Raw genomic sequence first — 26,239 nt, 5'->3', positions numbered from 1 at the left:
TACTTTCCTGTAGATTACTTGAATGTAGTACTGGAAACTCTACCCAGAGAAATAAGGCAAGAAAAAGAAAGAAAAGGCATGTAGATCAGAAAGGAAGAAATGATACAGTCTCTTTCTGCAGATAACACGATTGTGATAACACTGAATATTGGCAGGGAGGAAGAGAAACTGCATTACTCGCATATTGCTGATGGGAATGTAAAATGGTATCATTGCTCTAGAAAACAGTCTGGCAGTTTCCCTTAAAACTAAAAATTGACTTACTGTACAATTCCATGATTACAATTGTGAATATCTATCCCCAAGAAATTAAAACTATGTTTATAAGGAAATTGTACATGAATGTTCGCAGCAGCTTTATTCAGTCCCAAACTGAAAACTACCCAGATGTCTTTCAATGAGTAAATGATTAAACAAACTACATTTTATCTAACCACCAAATACTACTCAGAAATAAAAAGAAATGAACTATCGATAGATACAGCAACTCAGTGTGTCTTGCATAAACCTCAAGAAAGTTGTGCTGAGTGAAAAAAGGCAATTACAAAAGGCTACATGATTTATAATTCCATTTATATAATATCCTTAAAAGAACATAATTGTAGGTAAACAGTGCTTTCCAGGAGTGAAGGATGGGAGGGGATACAGCTACAAAGGTGTAGCACAATGGAGCATTGGGATGATTTTGTCTTGATTGTAGTGTTAGTTACAGTAAGCTACACATGTGAAAAACTGCATAGAACCACACACACACACACACACGCACGCTAACAAGTTCATATATTTGATTAAGGTCAACCACCTAATTTTGATATAATACTATAGTTACACAAAATGTTAACACTGGAGGAGCCTGAGTAAAATATGCACTGATGCTCCCTGTACATATCTTTGCAACCTCTTGTGAATCTATAATTACGTCAAACTAAGAAGTCAAAGAAGATATTTATTTATGAGTATGTAGTCACACACATGTATGTGAAAATCCACCAGTTTGTCTTATTCTTCCCAGTTCATTAACCTTATCAGACCAATTAGGGTTACATATGGGTTCTAGGAGCTAAAATAAGGGGAAATTATCCTTTCCAGAGTGGTCATATTTCCATTGTTAAGGATATGGCAAGCAGAGAGATCTTAACAAACTGAAGCAATAGCTTTGAGACAATTTATGGAAAGAGTGCAGTTTGGTGACCCTTCTGAAATACTAAAGTGCATTAAGGGGAAACCTAATGGGCCCCACTCAGAGAGATTTTAACTTCAGTCTTTGTAGGGTATATATCAGAAGACTGCATTTTAAATAAACACAGGTAAACCTGAGGTTTGTGGTTCTCTGACCACACTTGAACCACATGGATGACTGGATTAAAATTCTACACTTGTCCTTGTTTACTGAGTGAACTTCAGCAAATTGCAAGTCTTATTTTCCTTATCTATAAAAGAAAAGCATTGTCCTCCTAGGATTAGAAAGGGCTGGTGCTCAGGAAATGATTGTGATGTCATTGTCATCAGCATCATCATAATTGTTATGTCATTAATAATAGTGCCACATGGTAGATCCCAGGGATGCCTTGTTTGTAGTGTTGCCCGGAGATGCATCTCATCTTATTTAGTACCACCAGGGCTTTTGATGAATTGCATTTTATGGGAGCTTCCCTGGTGGTCCAGTGGTTAAGAATCTGCCAGCCAGGGGCTTCCTGGTGGCTGTGATAGAGTCCACCTGTAAGTGCAAAAGACACAAGTTTGATCCCTGATCTAGGAAGATCCCACATGCTGCGGAGCAACTAAGCCTGTGCACCAACTATTGAGCCTGTGTGCTAGAGCCTGGGAGCCAAAACTACTGAGCCCACGTGCCACCGCTGCTGAGGCCTGAGCACCTTAGAGCCAGTGCTCCACAGCAAGAGAAGCCACAGCAATGAGAAGCCACACATAAGTAACAGTAGCCCCCACTCTTGGCAGCTAGGGCTTTCTTTGACCTTGTTCTTTTTATTGTTAATCATAAGGGCAGTTAGAAGTCTTTGAGGGTTTAAGGTGATGGAATGACTTGATGAGATTTTCATTTAAGGTTTTTTAAATTCACTTCTTGGGGACTGTGTCCTTATGATGTACTGAGATGTGAAAAGGCGAGGAATTCAATTGCTTCTCTGCTTTTCAAGAGTATTCTAGCAGGATCTTGAGGTGAAGTTTGTCCCTGCTTCTTCTTGGTGCTGACATTCCAAGTCCAGAAAGCCTAATATAAATCCTGCTATTGACCTTTAGAAAAGTACCCCCTCTTCCCTCACTCCTTTATCTCCCTAGGATAGCTCCTGATGTACAGAGTTTCTACTTGATCCTTCCCACTGAGGGAAGAAATTCAAAAGTGTATTTCCCTTCAAATATGTGGAAGAAAAGACTTGGGCCAACTTGTAAATAAGTGAACTTACTCTTCACTTGGTGTTACCTGAAGTTGACCACAGGCCATATACTGTGCACTCAGGGTGTTTTTTAGGGAAGCAGCTAACCAACACCCCCCACCCCCAAACTCCCTACCCAGTCTGTTATAGAGGTCATACTTGCAGCTCCTATTGTATATGACTAAATGGTATCCAGGGCCTAGAAGACACAATCATATATAACATTATACCCATCTGGCATGCTGCTGTCTGAGCTTTGCTCTATATCAGAGACATTGGGTCTAAAACCCCGTGACTTCTGATAAAACAGGCGATGCATGTGATAAGTCAGGAGGGACCATCATCCCAGTAAGTCAAGGGTGCCTTCTACACTAGGAATTATATCTTCTGGATATGGTAACCTATAGGTACTCCAAGGTGTGTCTAACTGGAAAATAGAACAACTATTGTCTAATTGGAAAATAGAACAACTATTAGGGAAAATATGGAAAAATACTATAGAAAGAAAAACAGAAAAAATTTAAAGGTGTGAGTATAAATATGAATATTGTGGATTTTATTCCAAAAACATGAAGACAAACTTGCTTGTATTAAACCAAACTAAAGCATAATCCAGAGAAACCCAAATATTTATTTGAAATATGTGACATCCAAACCACAAAGCAAACAATGCTGTTAAAGAAGGAAGGCAGAAGATGGCAGAGGATTAGGTGGATGTGGAGTACATCTTTCTTGATGGATACATCAGGAAAACACCTTTAGACACAGAAGTGCGTGCAGAGCACCAGCTCAGAGAGGACAGGAGGACCTGACCAGTAGAAAAGAATGTATAACACCACGCAAAACTCAGTAGGACAGAGGAACTAGGGGGAAACCAGCATATTAGCAGGAGTGGGCCAACCCTCAGCGGGTGGGGGAACTGAGGCCGGGCAATTGTCTGAGTCAGAGGAGAAACATTTAAGGCTGAGAGTGAAACAGCTGATCTGTGGCAGCCTAAGTGGAATGAGAATAAGACAGTCCTTGCCACAGTCATACATACGCCAGACAGGGACGCAGGTCCCCTGGAAGGCACAGCAGCTAGGAGCTGGAGTATAGGGATTATGGAGCAATTCCAGGGCGAGGGCTGCCATTGACTGTGGAGAAATGTATCGAGGGGATGTGAGGGAGGAGACTGTGGTGGGAAATGCCTGTGGAGGAAAGCCAGGCAGCCATGGAAGCAAGACATTACTACTGAGTCACATGTAGAGGGTGGAGTCATCACCATAGCCTCTCTCTTCACACGCCAGTATCAGCAGCTGAACAATAGAGAGGCTGGCCTATCAAATGCCTGATGCACTGAACTACAGAGTAGGACCCCACCCACGGTGCTCCTTTAGGTGCCTGATGCACCGATCTACAGAGTAGGACCGCAGTCAAGGGGCCCCTTAAATGTGTCTGATGTACCAAACAACAGAGAAGGACCCCAGGCAAGGGAGCCCTCCAAGCGCCTGAACAGGCAGAGCTACAGAGAAAGACTGGCCAAAGAGGCCTTCTGATGCCAGCTACAAGAGGCTCAAAAAAAAAAAAAAAAAAAAAAATTCTGATAGGGCCATAACTCCTGTGGTGGAGGCAGTCAATGTCCCTGCACGCTTGGTACCACCACAGTCCCCACAAGCCAAGCAGCTGTGCTACCGTCATGCTCAACTCTCACTGGGGCAGAGCTGCCACAGGCAAAGAAAAGCCTTGTGTCTATGCCCACAGGGTCACTTTGGTCGTGTCCAAGTCTTTGTGGTCCTGTAGATTGTGGCCCACCAGGCTTATCTGTCAGAGGGGTTCTCCAGGCAAGAATACTGGAGCGTATTGGCCAATACTGGTTGCCATACCCTTCTAGAGCACTATATTTCCTGCTGCCCTAGCTGCCAACCCCCCTGAGGACCTGGTGCTGCCAGAACCCCTGCAATCCAAGCAGCTGCACCACCTCCACACGTGGCCCTCACAGGGGCAGACCCAAGCCCTCCAGGGCAGCCTCAGGAGCAACCCCCAGTACACGACCCACATGCAGAGGTGGAAATAAAACCACAATTGAAAGCCAGGGGCAGTGTGGCTAAGGAAGAAGACCCAAAACCTTCCCACCAGTTGTACAAGCTGCAGATTAAATCCAGATGATCAACTAGGCAGACTCTGTGTCTATGGAATATGTAAAAGGACATTGAGAGCTACCACAAAAGAAAATGCACTAGTTCTGATAACTGTGGACATTGGAGGCAAGAACACAGGAGTAGGAGCATATTAGAGTCTGAGTTGCCCCCACAGCAGGTCCAGAGATCAGCACAGTGTTGGAGGGCATCCTAGGGAGGTGAGGTGGATTGTGACTTCCAGCGAGGGAGACTCTGATAGCAGTGACTCAAACAAAACATTTATTACTCTTAAGTTTTGACTTGTTCTGTAGATTCTTTGGGGTTTTCTTTTCTCCCCACCCCCGCCCCCATTGTAGTTGTCAATTTTATTGGCACTATGAAATCTAATTAAGCTTTTGAGCTTTATTTTTCTTTTTTTCTCAGTCACAGTTTTTTATTGTTGTTATAAACCTCTGCCTTTACATTGGGCTTTTGCAGTTCTGTGGAGTTTCCCTTCTTTTTTTCTCTTTTTTTAATTTTAATATTTCAAACCTTTTATTTTTTCTACATTTATTCCCTTGTTTGCTTTTCCCTCTGTTCTTTTCCCTTGCAGTGAATCTTTAATGTAGATAAAACTTCTTTATCTACCTCTATTTAACTTTGCATATCTATTCTTTCTTTCTGTTCTCTTTCCTTTCCTCTCAACATATTTGTTAGTTTTGCTTTCACTGCTTTATTTCCCACTTGGCACCTTGCTTTAATTTTGTTTTCCAGTTTGTGCTTTAGTTAGCTTTGTTCTTAACTGGTAGATATAATTTCTGGCTTCCTTTGTTTGCTGGGTCAATCTACTGTACATTATTTTTGTTGGACTGCTTTGACTTTGCTTACAGGTGTATACGTGTATATTCCATTATTTCACTTATTATTTGCCTGATTTTATAACTGCCATTTGTCTGGGGTTCATCTTTGGTTTCTTATTTTTGGATATTTGTTTTAATCTCACTTAATGCCATAGCGAACCACTTGTGGAATCTTCTTTCCTGACCAGAGATCAAGCCCTGAGCCTTTGGAGTGGAAGCACTGACTCCAAGGGAATATCCTTCCTTTTCTCCTTTGCTTTTCACTTCTCTTCATTTCACAGCTATTTGTAAGGCCTCCTCAGACAGCCATTTTGCTTTTTTGCATTTCTTTTCCATGGGGATGGTCTTGATCCCTTTCTCCTGTACAATGTCACAAATCTCCATCCATAGTTCATCAGGCACCCTGTCTATCAGATCTAGTCCCTTAAATCTATTTCTCACTTTCACTGTGTAATCACAAGGGCTTTGATTTAGGTCATACCTGAATGGTCTAGTGGTTTTCCCTACTTTCTTCAATTTAAGTCTGAATTTGGCAACAAGGAGTTCATGATCTGAGCCAAGTCAGCTCCTGGTCTTGTTTTTGCTGACTGTATAGAGCTTCTCCATCTTTGGCTGCAAAGGATATAATCAATCTGATTTGGGTGTTGACCATCTGGTCCCATCACTTCAAAGGAAATAGATGGGGAAATAGTGTCAGACTTTATATTTTGGGGCTCCAAAATCACTGCAGATGGTGATTGCAGCCATGAGATTAAAAGACACTTACTTCTTGGAAGGAAAGTTATGACCAACCTAGACAGCATATTTAAAAGCAGAGACATTGCTTTGCCAACAAAGGTCCATCTAGTCAAGGCTATGGTTTTTCCAGTAGTCATGTATGGATGTGAGAGTTGGATGGTGAAGAAAGCTGAGTGCCAAAGAATTGATGTTTTTGAACTGTGGTGTTGGAGAAGACTCTTGAGAGTCCCCTGAACTGCAAGGAGATCCAACCAGTCCATCCTAAAGGAGATCAGTCCTGGGTGTTCATTGGAAGGACTGACGCTGAGGCTGAAATTCCAATACTTTGGCCACCTCATGTGAAGAGTTGACTCATTGGAAAAGACCCTAAAGCTGGGAAGGATGGAGGGCAGGAGGAGAAGGGGAGGACAGAGGATGAGATGGTTGGATGGCATCACCGACTCAATGGACATGGGTTTGGGTGAACTCTGGGAGTTGGTGATGGACGGGGATGCCTGGCGTGCTGTGATTCATGGGATTGCAAAGAGTTGGACATGACTGAGCGACCGAACTGAATTGAACTGAACTGAACTGACTTCAAGACCCTAGACTACCAGAGAACTAACCCTAGTGAGTATCAGATAGTAAGAACTCACACAAAGGAAACCACTTGAATACAAGAGCTGGCATCACCCAACCACCAGTGGAATCCTGTACAGGATGCCTCATGTAAACAACAAGCAAAACTAAATTTAAGCCCAATCATCAGCAGACAGGATTACCACCTCACTCAGCCTCTTCTATCAGAGGAAAAACAAACAAACAAAAACAACAAACTCAGCACACATCTCACCGTATATGAAGCTTACACAAACCAGTGGACCAGCCTTAGGAGGGCAGAAACCAAAAGGAAGAAAGAAGTCAGCCTTGAATTCTGGGTAAAGGAGACCTCAAACACAACAAGTTTAAAAAATTGAAAAGGCAGAGAAATACTATACAAATGAAAGAGCAAACTAGAAACACAGAAACCCAAATAAATGAAGGGGGAAATAGGCAAACTACCTGAAAAAGAATTCAGAATAATCCTAGTAAAGATGATCAGAAACCTTGAAAACAAAATGGAGAAAATACAAGGATCAATTAACAAAGACCTAGAAGAATGAAAGAATAAACATACAAACAACACAATTACTGAAATTAAAAATACTCTAGAAGGAATCAATAGCAGAATATCTGAGGCAAAAGAATGAATCAATGAGCTGGAAGATAAAATGGTGGAAATAACTTCTGAAGAGCAGAATAAAGTAAAAAGAATGAAAAGAACTGAGGATAGTCTCAGAGACCTCTTGGAGGATATCAGATGCACCAACATTTGAATTAAGGGGTCCCAGAAGAAGAAGAGAAAAAGAAAGGGTATGAGAGAATTTTGAAGAGATTATAGATGATAATTTCCTCAACATGGAAAAGGAAATAATCAATCAAGTCTAAGAGGCACAAAGAGCCCTATACAGGATAAACCTGAGGAGAAACATGCCAAGACACATACTAATCAAGCTAACAAAGATTAAACACAAAGAAAGAATATTAGGAGCAGCAAGGGAAAAGCAACAAGTAACATATAAAGAAACTAAGATCATGGCATCTGGTCCCATCACTTCATGGGAAATAGATGGGGAAACAGTGGAAACAGTGTCAGACTTTATTTTTTTGGGCTCCAAAATCACTGCAGATGGTGATGGCAGCCATGAAATTAAAAGACGCTTACTTCTTGGAAGGAAAGTTATGACCAACCTAGATAGCATATTCAAAAGCAGAGACATTACTTTGCCAACAAAGGTCCATCTTGTCAAGGCTATGGTTTTTCCAGTGGTCATGTATGGATGTGAGAGTTGGACGGTGAAGAAAGCTGAGTGCCAAAGAATTGATGCTTTTGAACTGTGGTGTTGGAGAAATCTCTTGAGAGTCCCTTGGACTGCAAGGAGATCCAACCAGTCCATCCTAAAGGAGATCAGTCCTGGGTGTTCATTGAAAGGAATGATGCTAAAGCTGAAACTCCAGTACTTTGGCCACCTCATGTGAAGAGTTGACTCATTTGAAAAGACTCTGATGCTGGGAGGGATTGGGGGCAGGAGGAGAAGGGGATGACAGAGGATGAGATGGCTGGATGGCATTACCGACTTGATGGACGTGAGTTTGAGTGAACTCCAGGAGTTGGTGATGGACAGGGAGGCCTGGTGTGCTGCAATTCATGGGGTTGCAAAGAGTCAGACACGACTGAGCGACTGAACTGAACTGAACATATCAGAGAAACCCCATACGCTTAATTGCTATATTTCAGCAGAAACTCTGCATGCCAGAAAGAGATGGTAGGATGTATTTAAAGTACTGAAAGAGAAAAATCTACAACCAAGATTACTGTACCTGGCAAGGATCTCATTCAAAGTTGATGGAGAAATAAACTTTTCAGACAAGCAAAAGTTAAGAGAATTCAGTACCACCAAACCTGCTTTACAACAAATGTTAAATGGACTTATATAGTCAAGAAATACAAGAGAAAATAAAGATCTACAAAATCAACTTCAAACAATTAAGAAAATGGCAATAGGATCATATATATCAATAATTGCTTTACATGTAAATGGATTAAATGCTCCACCCAAAAGACACAGACTGGCTGAATGGATAGAAAGACAAGACCCATATATATGCTTTCTACAAGAAACCCACTTCAGACCTCAAGACACATATAGACTGAAAGTGGGATGATTGAAAAGTATATTCCCTGGAAATGGGAAGCAAAAGAAAGCTGGAGTAGCAATCCTCATATCAGACAAAATAGATCTTAAAGAATATTGCAAGAGATAAGGAAGGAGAGTACATAATGATCAAGGGATCAATCCAAGAAGAAGACATAACAATTGTAAACATCTATGCACCTAATATAGGAGCACCTCAATACCTAAGACAAACACTAACAGACACAAAAGGAGAAATTGACAGTAACACAATAATAGTATGAGACTTTAATACCCACTCACACCAGTGGACATATCATCAAAACAGAAAATTAATAAGGAAACACAAGTCTTAAATGATACATTAGATGAGCTGGATCTCATTGATATCTTCAGGACATTCCATCCAAATCCAGAAGAATACACTTTCTCAAGTGCACATGGAACATTCTCCAGGAGAGACCACATCTTGGGTCACAAATCAAACCTCAATAAACTTAAGAAAATTGAAATCATATCAAGCATTTTCTCTGACCACAATGCTATGAGATTAGATATCAATTACAAGAAAAAAAACTGTAAGAAACACAAACACATGGAGATTAAACAACATGCTTCTAAATAACCAACAGGTTACTGAAGAAATCAAAAGGGAAATAAAAAATTTCTAGTAACAAATGACAATGAAAACATGAAAACTCAAACCTATGGGATGCAGCAAAAGCAGTTCTAAGAGGGAAGTTTATAGCAAGACAATCCTACCTCAAGAAATAAGAAAAACATCAAATAGACAACCTAACTTTACACCTAGAACAACTGGTAAAAGAAGAACAAAACCCCAAAATTAGTAGAAGGAAAGAAATCATATAGATCTGAGCAGAAATAAATGAAAAAGAAGTGAAAGAAAAATAGTAAAGATTAATAAAACTAAAAAGTGGTTCTTTGAGAAAATAAAATTTCAAAGCTTTAGCCAGACTAATCAAGAAAAACAGAAGAGTCAAATCAATAAAATTAGAAATGAAAAAGGAGAGGTTACAACAGATAATGCAGAAATACAAAGGATTATAAGAGGCTATTATGAACAACTATATGACAAGAAAATGAATAACCTGGAAGAAATGGACAGATTCTTAGAAACATTTAACCTCCCAAGACTGAACCAGGAAGAAATAGAAATTATGAACAACCCAATTACAAGGAATGAAATTGAAGCTGTGATCAAATATATCCCAGAAAACAAAAGCCCAGGACCAGATGGCTTCACTGGAGAATTCTATCAAACATTTAGAGAAGAGCTAACACCTATCCTTCTAAAACTCTTTCAAAAAATTGCAGAGGAAGGAAAACTTTCAAACTCATTCTATGGAGCCACCATCACCCTGATACCAAAACAGACAAAGACAACACAAAGAAAACTACAGGCCAATATCACTGATGAACATAGATGCAAAAATCCTCAGCAAATTTTGGCAAACAGAATTCAGCAATACATAAAAATGCTCATACCCCTTGATCAAGTTGGGTTTATTCCAGGGATGCAAGGATTCTTCAATAAACCCAAATCAATCAATGTGATACACCATATTATCAAATTGAAAGATAAAAACAATATGATCATCTCAATAGATGCAGAAAAAGCCTTTGACAAAATTCAGCACCCATTTATGATTAAAACTCTTCAAAAAAATGGGCATAGAAGGAACCTACCTCAACATAGTAAAGGCCATATATGATAAGCCTACAGCAAAAATTATTCTCAATGGTGAAAAACTGAAAGCATTCTTCCTAAAATCAGGAGCAAGACAAGGATGTCCACTTTCACCACTATTATTCAACATAGTTCTGGAAGTCCTAGCTACAGAAATTAGAGAAGAGAAAGAAATAAAAGGAACCCAGATCAGAAAAGAAGTAAAGCTCTCACTGTTTGCAGATGACATGATATTGTAGATAGAAAACCCTAAAGATAGTATCAGAAAATTACTAGAGCTAATCATTGAATTTAGCAAAGTTGCAGGATACAAAATCAGTACACAGAAGTCACTGCATTTCTATATACTAACAATGAAAAATCAGAAAGAGCAATTAAGGAATCAATCCCATTCACCACTGCAACAAAAAGAATTAAATATCTAGGAATAAACTTACCTAAGGAGACAAAAGAACTGTACACAGAAAATCATAAGACACTGATGAAATAAATCAAAGACAACATATACAGATGGAGAGATATTCCTTGTTCCTGGGTAGAAAGAATCAATATTGTGAAAATGACTATACTGCCAAACACAATCTACAGATTTAATGTGATCCCTATCAAATTACCAATGGCATTTTTCACAGAAGTAGAACAAAAATTTTCACAATTCATATGGAAACACAAAAGACCCCAAATAGCCCAGGCAGTCTTGAAAAAGAAGAATGGATCTGGAGGAATCAACCTTCCTGACATCAGATTATACTACAAAGCTACAGTCACCAAGACAGTATGGTACTGGCACAAAAACAGACATACAGACCAAGGGAACAAGATAGAAAGCCCAAAAATAAACCCATGCACCTATGAGTACCTTATTTTTTACAAAAGAGGCGAGAATATACAATAGGGCAAAGACAGCCTCTTCAATAAGTGGTGCTGCGAAAACTGGTCAGATACATGTAAAAGAATGAAATTAGAACACTTCCTAACACTGTATACAAAGATAGCTCAAAATGGATTAAAAATCTAAATGTAAGACCAGAAACTATAAAACTTTTTGAGGAAAACATAGACAGAACACTCAATGACATAAATCAAAGCAAGATCCCCTGTGACCCACCTCCTAGAGTAATGGAAATAAAAACTAAAGTAAAAAGTGGGACCTGATTAAACTTAACAGCTTTTGCACAGCAAAGGAAACTATGAACAAGGTGAAAAGACAGCCCTCAGAATGGGAGAAAATGAAACAACTGGCAAAGGATTAATTTCCAAAATATACAAGCAGCTCACACAACTCAATACCAGAAAAACAAACAACCCAATCAACAAGTGGGGAAAAGACATAAACAGACATTTCTCCAAAGAAGACATACAAATGTCTAACATCCACATGAAAAGATGCTCAATATTGCTCATTAGTAGAGAAGTGCAAATCAAAACTACAATAAGATATCACCTCAGACTGGTCAGAATGGTGATCATTAAAAAGTCTACAAACAATAAATGCTGGAGAGGGTGTGGAGAAAAGGGAATACTCTTACACTGTTGGTGGAAATGTAAATTGATACAGCCACTATGGAAGACAGTATGGAGATTCCTTTAAAAACTAGGAATAAAACCACCATATGACCCAGCAATCCCACTCCTAGACATATCCCCTGAGGAAACCAAAACTGAAAAAGGCACATGTATCCCATTGTCCATTGCAGCACTATTTACAATAGCTAGAACATGGAAGCAACATAGATATCCATTGACAGACGAATGGATAAAGAAGTTGTGGTACATATACACGATGGAATATTACTCAGCCATAAAGTGGAATGCATTTGAGTCAGTCCTAATGAGGTGGATGAACCTAGAACCTATTATACAGGGTGAAGTAAGTCAGAAAGAGAAAGATAAATATATTCTAATGCATATATAGGGCTTCCCTTGTAGCTCAGTTGGTAAAGAATCTGCCTGTCTGTTTATGTCTTTTCCCCACTTGTTGATTGGGTTGTTTGTTTTTCTGGTATTGAGTTGTGTGAGCTGCTTGTATATTTTGGAAATTAATCCTTTGCCAGTTGTTTCATTTTCTCCCATTCTGAGGGCTGTCTTTTCAGGTTTGATCCCTGGGTTGGAAAGATCCTCTGGAGAAGGAAATGGCTACCCACTCCAGTATCCTTGCCTGGAAAATCTCATGGACAGAGGAGCCTGGTGGGCTGCAGTCCACAGGATCACAAAGAGTCGGGCACGACTGAGTGACTAACACTTACGTACTTACTAATGCATATATATGGAATCTAGAAAATGGTATTGAAGAATTAATTTACAGGGCAGCAGTGGAGAAACAGACATAGAGAAAGACTTAAGGACATGGGGAGAGGGGTGGAGAGGTTGAGATGTTTGGAAAGAGTAACATGGAAACTTACATTACCATGTGTAAAATAGAGAGCCAACAGGAATTCGCTGTATGGCTCAGGAACAGGGGCTCTGTATCCACCTAGAGGGGTGGGATGGGGAGGGAGATGGAGGGAGGTTCAAAAAGGAGGGGATACATGTATATCTACGACTGATTCATGCTGAGGTTTGACAGAAAACAAAATTCTATAAAGCAATTATCCTTCAGTAGAAAATAAATTAATTAAAAAAATAAAGCAGAGGGTGGGAGGGAAGTGCAAGAGGGAGGGGATATATGTATATATATAGCTGATTCATACTGTTGTGTAGCAGAAGCTAACACAATGTTGTAAAGCAATTATATTCCAATGAAAAAATAATTTAAAAAATTAAAGCAGATTATGTGCAATGTTCAAAAGTGAAAAAGAAGGAAGGCAAATCAAAAAGAGATAGGAGTTTCTGATAAAGCGTTCTCCATGAGCCCAGCTTTATATGGCATTCCTTTTCTTTTTGGGCTTCCCTGGTGCCTACATTCATTTAGGACAGAAAATGAGAAATCCCACCGGGCTAGCTGTGTCCTTTCATGTTTCTGATGACCAGTGGCCTTTTTAGCCTTTACCTGTACTGACAAGAACCTTCTGCCACCAGCTGGAAAGCCCCTCAGTTCAGTTCAGTTCAGTCGCTCAGTCGTGTCCAACTCTTTGCAACCCCATCACCCGCAGCACTCCAGGCCTCCCTGTCCATCACCAACTGCCGGAGTCTACCCAAACCCATGTCCATTGAGTTGATGATGCCATCCAACCGTCTCATCCTCTGTTGTCCACTTCTCCTGCCTTCAATCTTTCCCAGCATCAGGGTCTTTTCAAATGAGTCAGCTCTTCGCATCATGTGGCCAAAATATTAGAGTTACAGCTTCAACATCAGTCCTTCCAATGAACATCCAGGACTGATCTGCTTTAGGTTGGATCTCCTTGCAGTCCAAGGGACTCTCAAGAGTCTTCTTCAACACCACAGTTCAAAAGCATCAATTCTTCGGCGCTCAGCCTTCTTCACAGTCCAACTCTCACATCCATACAGGCTACTGGAAAAACCGTAGCCTTGACTAGACGGACCTTTGTTGGCAACGTAATGTCTCTGCTTTTGAATATGCTATCTAGGTTGGTCATAACTTTCCTTCCAAGGAGTAAGCATCTTTTAATTTCATGGCAGCCATCACCATCTGCAGTGATTTTGGAGCCCCCCAAAATAAAGTCTGACACTGTTTCCACTGTTTCCCCATCTATTTCCCATGAAGTGATGGGACCAGATGCTATGATCTTAGTTTTCTGAATGTTGAGCTTAAAGCCAACTTTTTTCACTCTCTTTCACTTTAGAGGCTCTTTAGTTCTTCTTCACTTTAGCAGGAGCAAATGTTGCCACACTGGCTTTTGCTGAGTTTCCAGGCTGAACTGTAGTGTCATATAAAACTCCTTAGAGAATGAGCTTGTGCCAGGGCAAGAGAGTTAGGTTCATCCTAGAGATTAGCAGTTATTGTTCTTTGCTCAGATGGATGAATCTGCCAGATTCCACACAAGGAGATAAAGGTATTACCTCAATCAATCCATAAAATGGTGATAATTAATTTTATGTGTCAACTTGCCTGCGACAGTGTTCAGATATTTGGTCAAACAGTATTCTGGATATTTCTGGGAAGGTTTTTGTTGTTGTTGTTGTTGTTTGGTTGGTTGAGTTGTTTAGAATGAGTTTAACATTTAGTGTGGTGGGCCTTGAGTAAAATAGGTTACTCTTTATAATGTGGCTTTATCCAATCCAGTTGAAGGTTTTAATAGAATAATGACTGACCTTCTCCAATCAAGAAGGAATTCTGCCAACAGACCACTTTTGGGCTTGAACTGCAACTCTTCCTTGAATTTCCAACCTGCTGACTTTCCTATCAGTCTGTGGAGGCATTTGATAAGAATTCCTCAGGGGTCAACAGAGTCCTTGTGGTATGGCCCATGAGGTAAGGACACGCGCTTTGGAGACAGGAAGGCTGAGTTTTGATCCCAGTTCCACCATTTACTATGTGCATGATCTTACACAACTGAACATTTGTTAGTATCTTGTTTCATAAAAGACAGAGGTAGTAATAGAACCTACTTATATTCATTAAGAATATATCAGCTCCAAGTGAGAAAATACAACTCAGAAGGGCTGAAGGTAGTGCTCCTAATACTTTAATGGGCATGTAGATCATCTAGAAATCTTCTTGAAATGGAGACTCTGATTCAGTAGGTTTGAGGTCTAAGGGAAAATATAAAAGTAGAGAGGTTTTCTTTGGGAGGGGAGAGGAGGGACGTCTCTATACATGGAAAGTGCAGTAGTAGAGCTTGCTTCAAGTACAGCTGGATCAAGTGTTTAAATCACATTTTCAATAATTTGTCACTTGGATTTTTTGGCTGTGCTCACCTCTTTGTTGGTATTTGATGCTTCTAAAAACTCCAAAATTACAACTTACCAACTTGAAAAGCACAGAGAAGATAGAACATCTTCCCCAATAGTTCCAGAAAAGTCATTTCATTGGTGTGGCTTTATTTTCTTTCATTTAGATCATGGTTCACTTCTGAGTCAATCACAGTCATCAGGTGAACACCGTACCTCAAGCCAGAGATGCTGATCTTTGTTAGACTCCAAACTCTAATCCTGAGGAATTTAGCCATCCCTGGCCAACATGACCTAGGCTTTGAAAAAAACATGTTGGATGTTTGAAGCCCTAACTTTGGATCCAGTCTGCCCAGTGAGATATTTTGCTTATTTTGAAGTGTTTCTTGGGAGGTATCTAGAACTGTTTTTTTTTTTCCCCTAAGTGAAAGTTTTAATTAAGTTTAAATTAGACAATGTGACTATAAAATGGGAGAAATAAAATAGGACAAATAAAAGGAAACCTACAGAGGAAATTAAACTAGGAAAATGCACATTGGGCAGGATCATTTGGGTGATCTGGGATTAAATGACTCATCTTTGAGAAGGACCTTGGCTCCTTGCTTTAAGTAAATGACCTCTCCAATGAACTAAATGATATCCTAATGGCCTAAAAGCCTTAATGTACCTCCCCAATTTAATCCCCACTGATTAGTAGACCCTCTAAATATAATGCACTTTCTTACATACACACAGTAAATGACTAGAAGATGAGAATATAGAAAGAGTTATTAAATTTTAAACCAACATTAAGATTTATGTCATGAGCTTTTGCTTTTTCACAATGTGTTCCCTGATGGACTTGATTTTAAAAAATATGAAACACTCCCAGCTTATTTCTCAAAGGCTTTTTCAAAAATATAAATGATTGCATAATGACCTAGGTCACCTGAGCATGTTGGGAAAGATCTTTGCTCAGATACAATTTCAAGGGACTTAGCTAAGGGAAGCTCATTATAGGTACCAATGATTACATTTTTGTGATTTTTCATCATGACCCCTAGCACCACACATCAGTCACTGAGAGTCAGAGTGAATTGCAAAAGCAAACACATTCACATTCATCAAGCAAGTGTATTTGTTTTCTGGACTTATGGAGAACAGTTCCTGAGTGCTAAGTCAACCATGATGAGTGCTGATTCAGAGAGAATGACTGGTCTACTTGGCAAAGCCGATTTTATCCTCTCTTTTACCAATCACCCAGAAGACTGTTTGGCAACATTTATTTCCTTTGATGGGTTCATTCAGCTCTGGCAAAAGAAAATGCTTCTGTGTTGCCTGTGGTTGCAGTGTAGAAATCTGAGGGTGTGAAAGTTATTCCAAATGCCCTTTGGAAGTAGCTGACTTAAGTGGATCGGTTTTAAATGTTAAAATGAAGCCAAAGGTTACCTTGTCTTGGAGTTCAGTGAAAAGCATGAAACTTTAATTATTCCTCTAGCATGCATTAATTTATTCAGCAAAATTTATTAATTACCTATTAAATGGTGGTCATTGTGCTTGTTACAGAGAATACTGTGCTAGGATAAAATTAGACATAATTTCTTTCCTCATGGAGCTTACTGTTTTATGAGAGTCAGATTAAGAAATACACAAATGAATCTGTGATTTCTAATTGTGATAGTGCAATGAAGCAAATGATTTGGGCCCTGGGGAGAAGATAAGAGAAACATAATATTGATGAAAGTGGAGTGGGGAAGACATACATATTTGGGCAAGAAGAAATTTCTCATGTCCTAAGAAAATATTAATTAATCCCTCTTTAATTCCATGTTCAAGTGAAAAACGGCCTCAGGCAATGAAGGTACTTTGGACATAAAATTATTTAGCATTTGTAGGATTATATGAATGTTTTGACTTGTTTTTTAGTAATCATGGAAATTGCCAAAATGGATTAAGAAGGCCGAGTATGTTTTTAAAATTGAAATGAAAGCTTCTACTTACTTAAAAAATAACCCAATCAAGAATGAAAGATGTTTTTCTGAATCTATTCTTATGAAATGTAATTTAAATATCTTTGAGCTGTGGATAGCATTATTTTTGTGTGTTTAGGAGGAACTAAACTCTGAATTATTTAAAATTGGTTTACTAGCTTATACTTTTACACACTTGGCATTTATATCCTATCAGCCAGTATTTTCTTATGATTGTCATCAATAGCACAACACCATTTAATTCTTAAGAATTTATTGAGCAATGTATTAGCTCAGAATATCACAGGCTGGATGTCTAAAACAACAGAAATTTATTTACTCATGATTTTGGAGGCTAGATGCCCAAGATCAAGGTGCCATCCAGGTTGGTTTCTGGTGAACTGAGTTATAGGCAGCTGGCTTCAGGCTGTGTACTCACATGGCATCTATTCTGTGAACACACAGAATGTAAGCTCTGGTATCTATTCCTCTTCTTACATCAGTCCTATTGGATCAGAACTTCATTTAACCTTAATTACCCACCTAAAGGCCATATCTCCAAATATAGTCACACAGGAAGTTAGTTTCAACATACAAATTTGGAGGAGCATAATTCAGCCCATCATGAGCACTTTCTATGGGGCAAACTCTATGATAGGCACTAACATGAAGTGGTGAAAGAAGCAGTCACTATAGTCCCTGATAGAGCTTCTAGACTAGCTAGGTGGGAACACAGTAAATAGATAATTGCATAAATAAACATTTCTATCCTAGTGAGCACATCTTGGGAAAAGAACAGGTTATATGCAAAGCCCCCAAATAGCACTTGTCCAGAAGCTTTGGGGTTAATGTCAAGGTTAGCAAGAATAATGCTATGAATAAGTCCCTAATTTGAAGTCTCGGAGCAGATTATATATAGTGGACAAAGAAAGATAATGAGCTGCAAAATGGAAATACGGTTCCCCCCCCCCCCCCCTTAGAATAGCATTGTGTTTCCATCCCACATTTGGAAGTGCCTCATTTAACGTAAAAAATCATGAGTGAAGGAGTTCATTTTATAACATTTTTTTTTTTGTTTTTTTGCCCGAAGAACAGATTATGGTGCTTTCTTCCTAGTTATTTCAAGCCAATCATGCTGTTATCCAAATTCAGTCTTTGTCATGAGAAACAATACAAAAGGAAGGAGCCTAGACATTTTAGGCTCTTAAGCAATCAGGATGTTTCTTCTTTCCAAAACATTGCCAAACTACTCATTTCCTTCACAGGTTAGAAACATAGTCTACTATTTTTTTTTTCCCCCTTTCAAATATCTTCCCTAACTCTTGCTTTGGTGTACTTTGACTAAGTCAATAATCACAAACTGGCGTTAGACTTTGCATATATTCACAGGCTCAACTAGGCTCACAAAATTCATCTGCATTGCTGTCCTAGCCTTCCTTGAGGAACCCCAAAGCCAGGACCCAGAAGCACACAAGTTATTGAGCTCAGAAGTCCCTTGGAAAATATCACAGCTGTAATTCCTATAGATGGTGATTGTAGCCATGAAATTAAAAGACGCTTACTCCTTGGAGGGAAAGTTATGACCAACCTAGATAGCATATTCTAAAGCAGAGACATTATTTTGCCAACAAAGGTCCATCTAGTTAAGGCTATGGTTTTTCCAGTAGTCATGTATGGATGTGAGAGTTGGACTGTAAAGAAAGCTGAGCACCAAAGAATTGATGCTTTTGAACTGTGGTGTTGGAGAAGACTCTTGAGAGTCCCATGGACTGCAAGGAGATCCAATTAGTCCATTCCAGAGGAGATCAGTCTTGGGTGTTCATTGGAAAGAATGATGCTAAAGCTGAAACTCCAATGCTTTGGCCACCTCATGCAAAGAGTTGACTCATTGGAAAAGACTCTGATGCTGGGAGGGATTGGGGGCAGGAGGAGAAGGGGATGACAGAAGATGAGATGGCTGGATGGCATTACCGACTCGATGGACATGAGTTTGAGTGAACTCCAGGAGTTGGTGATGGACAGGGAGGCCTGGCGTGCTACAATTCATGGGATTGCAAAGAGTTGGACACAACTGAATGACTGAACTGAACTGAAATCCTGCAAATCTGAAAAGTGTGTTTAGTACAGTATAACTCACAGATACAAGTCCTCTAGTTGGCTGTTGATGATCCAAACAACTGAAACAAAAGCGTGAAGTCTCCCCATACTCCTTTCCCCCTTCTCATTTACAACTATCACAGATGCAATTCTCAACCAAAGAAAAACTAGGGAGGATGTTCTCAACTCAAGTCAAATCATAGAAGAACTAGAAGAGAGATAATGAGGCAGAAAGGAGGGAGAATCCCTGAAAGTGAAGGTGAAAATCTCTCAGTCGCATCTGACTCTCTGCGACCCCATGGACTGAATAGTCCATGAAATTCTCCAGGCAAGAATACTGGAGTGCGTAGCCTATCCCTTCTGCAGGGGATCTTCCCAACCCAGAAATCGAACCGGGGTCTCCCGTATTGCAGGTGGAAAGCTTTAAAAAGGGAAGCATCTATTCTGTGATCGCCCACCTCATTAAGGCTCCATCTTTGTGTTGAACCGAATGTCCCACCTATGTTCTGCTTCCTTATCATTTCACTGTCTCTTCATTACTCCTCAGACACCTGTCAACATTTACATGGCATACATTGCCATGTCTTAAAAACAATGACTAGTTTTCTCATAAATGATTTAAAATAGGTAAGAATGGACACTACTGCAAGATGCCAAAATCCAGATTCATCAGATCTTATTATCATTGCCAAATCTTCATGAGACTATTCTTTTTAAGTAAAGAAATTAAATATTTCAGAAGCAAATAGGAGCTTTTTGTACACCTCTTCTCTCTTTCCTCCATATCCTGTAACAGAAGTAATTTCTAGTGTGGGATCAGTGTTTATCACTCACATTATTATATTTTTGCCATAGATTTAGATAGCCATAAATATTATAGAATATTGCTTTTTAGATTTAAAGCCTTATATAAATGATAATCATACCTTATATATTCTTCTGAACAGACTTTTATCCTGTCAGTATTATATCATGAAATTAACATAGGCTAATACATGCAGTTCTAAGTTGTTCATTTTTACACTGCTGTAGAGCATTAACCCCACTCCAGTACTCTTGCCTGGAAAATCCCATGGATGGAGGAGCCTGGTAGGCTGCAGTCCATGGGGTTGCTAAGGAGTCGGACACGACTGAGCGACTTCACTTTCACTTTTCACTTTCATGCATTGGAGAAGGAAATAGCAACCCACTCCAGTATTCTTGCTTGGAGAATCCCAGGGACAGGGGTGCCTGATGGGATGCCGTCTATGAGGTCACACAGAGTCGAACACGACTGAAGTGACTTAGCAGCAGCAGAGCATTAAGTGAATATACTTTAGTTTTCCTCCTGATAAAAATTTAGGTTGTTTAGATTTTGTTGTTGTTGTTATAGTGAACTTCAATTGCAACTTGTACATTTCTCCTCCAAAACATATTCAAGTGTTTCTCTTGAATGTATATCTAGTCTTCAGTCTACCACAGCAAATCAATAAAAACTGGGTGGCTTAAAACAGTGAATGTTTTTCCTCTTACATTTTTTTCCAGGTCAGAAGCCCCAAGTCAAGTGTCAGTCACTTGCTCCTGAAGCTCCAGGAGAGGTTACAGGTCTTGCTCCTTCCAGCTCCTGTTGACCTTTCTTCACATGGCCGTCTCCTCTGTGTCGCTCTTCTCCTGTCTGTGTCTTCTCTTCTCATAAGGACACTTGTCACTGGATTTGGGGCCCATCTAGACAATCCAAGGTCTCATTTTGAGATCCTTTAATTAATTTCATATGCAGAGAATCTTTTCTCAAAGAAAGTCTTTGAGAATACTCACAGATTCCAGGTAAAGAAATCTTTTGGGGGCCATTGAACCACCACAGTCTCCCAACCTCAGCACTATTGATATTTGAGCCAGATAACTCTTTGAGCATAGGGATAACCTGTGCTTTGTAGGATGTTTAACAGTTCTTATAGGCTCTCTGGATTGTAGTAATATCCCCTTCCCTCCTCTTGGCCTTTGCAACCCCAGATGTGACAACTAAAACTGTCTCCAGGCATTGCCAAGTATCCCCTGGATAGGTGAACTATTCCTCTCTTTGTTGAAAAACACTGATTTAGAAGAAAGTTGCTGGCTTGTAAGGTATGAGCTTTTTAAAACTTTACTAGATATTGTCAGTGGTTGTCCAAAGTTATTGTACCAGTTTAAACTCTGCAGTAATATGTGACAATTCCTGTATCTCTGCAATGTTACTTATAGTTGGTAGTGTCAGACTTTAACTTTTTCTGTCAATTTGATGTTATTTCATTGTTGTTTTAATTTATACCTTCCCAATCTCTGGCGTGGTTGAACATATTTTTATTCATCTATTATCCATTTGGGTTTCTTGGGCTATCAATTGCTTCTCATAGTTAGTCCTTTTTTTTCTGTTATTTTATTTTTGAGTTATAGGAGCTCTTTATATATTCTGAGGACTAGTTCTTTTTCAGTTATGTCCAATGCTAATGTCTTCTCATCTGCACATCATCTTTCATTTTGTTTATATTGTCTTTTATGGTGCCAAACTTCTAAATTATAGCATTATCAATTGATCAGTTCTTTTTTATGGTTTGCATTCTTAAGGTCCCTTAATGTCTCTTTTAAGTGTAAGGAGGCAGTCATGCTGCTTCAGGAAAAGACTATAAGACTGATTATGCCTGAAAGAATTCAGTGCTGTGGGAGGTGTCATGATATGTTGGAAAGACACAGAGCAGTGTGTAGACTGTAGGCCTAGCATGCTTAGCATGACTTTCCAAACTGATTTGGAGAAATGACTCAACTGCTTTGTCTTTCCAAGTGCTTGTCTAAAGGGGAAGGGGATTTGAGTCATTTGCATGGCCCTAGTCTATTTAAACACTACACGCTTGTGAATTCTCTAAGTGATGCAACCTGTATCTTGGTTATAGGAATCATCTTAACAGCCTTCTAGACTATTGGTAAAATTGCCTGGACTGTCACAAAGGAAAATACACAAAATGGAAAACAAATACAGATAATACAAATGACAAATAAACAATGAAATATCACCTTAAAGCACACACTTTATTTTACTGTTAAATATCTTGGAACAAAAGTTCAGAGAGAACTTCAGTCAAATCAGTTGCTCAGTCATGTCCAACTCTGTGCGACCCCATGGACTGCAGCACACCAGGCCTCCCTGTCCATGACCAACTCCCGGACAAACCTATGTCCATTGAGTTGGTGATGCCATCCAACCATCTCATCCTCAGTCATCCCGTTCTCCTCCTGCCTTCAATCTTTCCCAGAATCAGGGTCTTTTCAAATGAGTTAGTTCTTCGCATTAGGTGGCCAAAGTACTGGAGTTTCAGCTTCAGTATCAGTCCTTCGAATGAATATTCAGGGTTGATTTCCTTTAGGATTGACTGGTTGGATCTCCTTGCAGTCTAAGGGACTCTCAAGAGTCTTCTCCAACACATAGTTCAAAAGCATCAATTCTCTGGCACTCAGCTTTCTATATAGTGCAACTGTTACATCCATACATAACTACTGGAAAAACCATCACTTTGACTAGATGGACCTTTGTTGGCAAAGTAATATCTCTGCTTTTTAATAAGCTGTCCAAGTTGATCACAGCTTTTCTTTCAACGAGCAAGTGTCTTTTAATTTCACGGTTGCAGTCACCATCTGCAATGATTTTGGAGCCCCCCCAAAAGTAAATTGTGTCATTGTTTCCACTGTTTCCCCATCTATTTGCCATGAAACGATGGGACCAGATGCCATGATCTTAGTTTTCTGAATGTTGAGCTTTAAGCCAACTTTTTCGCTCTCCTCTTTTACTATCATCAAGAGGCTCTTTAGTTCTTCTTCACTTTTTGCCACAAGGGTGGTATCATCTGCATATCTGAGGTGATTGATATTTCTCCCAGCAATCTTGATTCCATCTTGTGCTTCATCTAGACCAGCGGTTCTCATGATGTACTCTGCATATAAGTTAAATAAGCAGGGTGACAATATACAGCCTTGATGTACTCCTTTCCCTATTTGGAACCAGTCTGTTGTTCCATGTCCAGTTCTAATGGTTGCTTCTTGACCTGCATACAGATTTCTTAGGAGACAGGTCAAGTGGTCTGGTATTCCAGTCTCTTGAAGAAATTTCCAGTTTGTCATGATCCACACAGTCAAAGAGTTTGACATAGTCATTAAAGCAGAAGTAGATATTTTTCTGGAACTCTCTTGGTTTTTCAATGATCCAACGGATACTGGCAATTTGACCCCTGGTTCCTCCACCTTTTCTAAATCCAGCTTAAACATCTGGAAGTTCTCAGTTCATGTATTGCTGAAGCCTGGCTTGGAGAATTTTGAGCTTTGCTTTGCTAGCATGTGAGATAAGTGCAATTGTGTGGTAATTTGAACATTCTTTGGCATTGTCTTTTTTAGGAATTGGAATGAAAACTGACCTTTCCCAGTCCTGTGGCCACTGCTGCATTTTCTGAATTTGCTGGCATATTGAGTGCAGTACTTTCACAGCATCTTTTAGGTTTTGAAATAGCTCAACTGGAATTCCATCACCTCTACTAGCTTTGCTCATAGTGATGCTTCCTAAGACCCATCTGACTTCTCATTCCAGAATGTCTGGCTCTAGATGAGTGGTCACACCATCATGATTATCTGGGTCATGAAGATCTTATTTTTGTGTGTGTGTAACTGAATTGCTGTGCTGTACACCTGAAACTAACATGGTATTTTATTTAATTTATTTTTATTTTTTTAATATAAATTTATTTATTTTAATTGGAGGTTAATTACTTTACAATATTGTATGGTTTTGCCATACATCAACATGAATCCACCACAGATATACACGTGTTCCCCATCCTGAACCCCCCTCCCTCCTCTCTCCTCGTACCATCCCTCTGGGTCATCCCAGGGCACCAGCCCCAAGCATCCAGTATTGTGCATTGAACCTGGACTGGCGATTCATTTCATATATGATATTATGCATGTTTCAATGCCATTCTCCCAAATCATCTTTTTTGTATAGTTCTCCTGTGTTTCGAAGAAGGCAATGGCACCCCACTCCAGCACTTATGCCCTGGAAAATCCCATGGATGGAGGAGCCTAGTAGGCTGCAGTCCATGGGGTCACTAACAGTCGGGCACAACTGAGCGACTTCACTTTCACTTTTCATTTTCATGCATCGGAGAAGGAAGTGGCAACCCACTCCGGTATTCTTGCCTGGAGAATCCCGGAGACAGAGGAGCCTAGTAGGTTGCCATCTGTGGGGTTGCACAGAGTCGGACACAACTGAAGCGACTTAGCAGTAGCAGCTTCTGTGTTATCTTGCCTCCTCTTCTTAATATCTACTGCTTCTGTAAGGTCCATACATACCATTTCTGTCAGGTCCATACAACCATTTCTGTCCTTTATTGAGACCATCTTTGCATGAAAATTTCCCTTGGTATCTCTAATTTTCTTGAAGAGATCTCTAGCCTTTCCCATTCTATTGTTTTCCTCTATTTGCATTGATCACTGAGGAAATCTTTCTTATCTCTCCTTGCTATTCTTTGAAACTCTGCGTTCAAATGGTATATCTTTCCTTTGCTCCTTTGCTTTTCACTTCTCTTCTTTACATAGCTGTTTGTAAGGCCTCCTCAGACAACCATTTTGCCTTTTTGCGTTTCTTTTTCTTGGGGATAGTCTTGATCACTGCCACCTGTACAGTGTCATGAACATCTGCCCATTAGTTGATGGACAATGTCACAACCCTCCATCCACTTAGTTGACATCTTTTGTGATATCAAAAATATGTTAGATATAATACATGTACACACTTTTTAGCACAGATATTTAAATTGTATTATTTTCCCTTATAATTAATTCTTACATTTGCCAGTCTTGGTTAACCTAGTGATAACCATTTGAGAGTGCTTCTAAAGAGTCTATATACTCTATCTTCAGGGACACTTCAGTAATTTATTTGTTGATGTTGTGATTTTTTCTTTTCAGCTAGATCTTGCCAGGTGTGATGTTTGTTGCCTTTGGTCAACTTAGGATTCATCCCAGATACTCACAAATATCACAAAGTCCTTACCTGAAAATGAATTCTTTTTCATTTTTTCATAGTTAAGAAATCTTTCTTGTTTAGTAAACTCAGCTAAGTATTTTCACTTGCTACTCTCCAAAATTCTCATTTTGTAGCCACCTCCTCCCAAAATAAGGTTTTCACCCTTAGTCATAATAAAACTCATTATATGAATTACTTTATATTCTTTGTAAGAATATTTTAAGCTAATAATACTGTAACTATTAAAATTCAATGGCCATTAAGTCACAGACTCTGTTAAACATTTAGCTTATGCACCGGTTAAAGGGGGGAACTTTCATTTGCACAATTGTGGGTGTGAATTGAGAGCCTCAGTTTTTTGATCAGCCAGCAGTGACATATGCCAATTTCTCTCTAGTTAGTTTGGGAGTTTGGCTTCCTATCACATTAAACAGAGGTGACACTTCTGGCCTGCAATGTGACAGATGACCTTTCTGGAGATCATGGCACCTAATAGATCATTTAACGTGAGCAGCTCTGACACATGACCAAACTCCTTAAGCATTAGAAAAACTTCATGCAAGTCAATGTCATGTTGAAGTCTGCTGTCATTTCCAATGAGTGTCCACAACTGCCATTGGCAGCTTTGAGAATTGTTGCCAGTGATGCTGAGGACAGAGAGTCAAGCCACATTGCAGTAGAATGGTCCAAATCTATCTCGAGGGAAGAAAATGATAACTAGAGGAGAAATCGAGGGATGCCAAAAGAGCATTTTTCTTTCCTCTTGACCTTATAGTACAATTGTTAAACTTGTGTTCATGCAATTAGAGACTTTAATTAGGAAATAAAATTAAAGTAAGATAGGATAGCTTACTGGTATTTGAAATAAAAGCAT

This window comes from Capra hircus, chromosome 7 (assembly GCF_001704415.2).
Source record: "Capra hircus breed San Clemente chromosome 7, ASM170441v1, whole genome shotgun sequence".
Taxonomy (NCBI): domain Eukaryota; kingdom Metazoa; phylum Chordata; class Mammalia; order Artiodactyla; family Bovidae; genus Capra; species Capra hircus.
Note: the sequence above shows the minus strand (reverse complement) of the source record.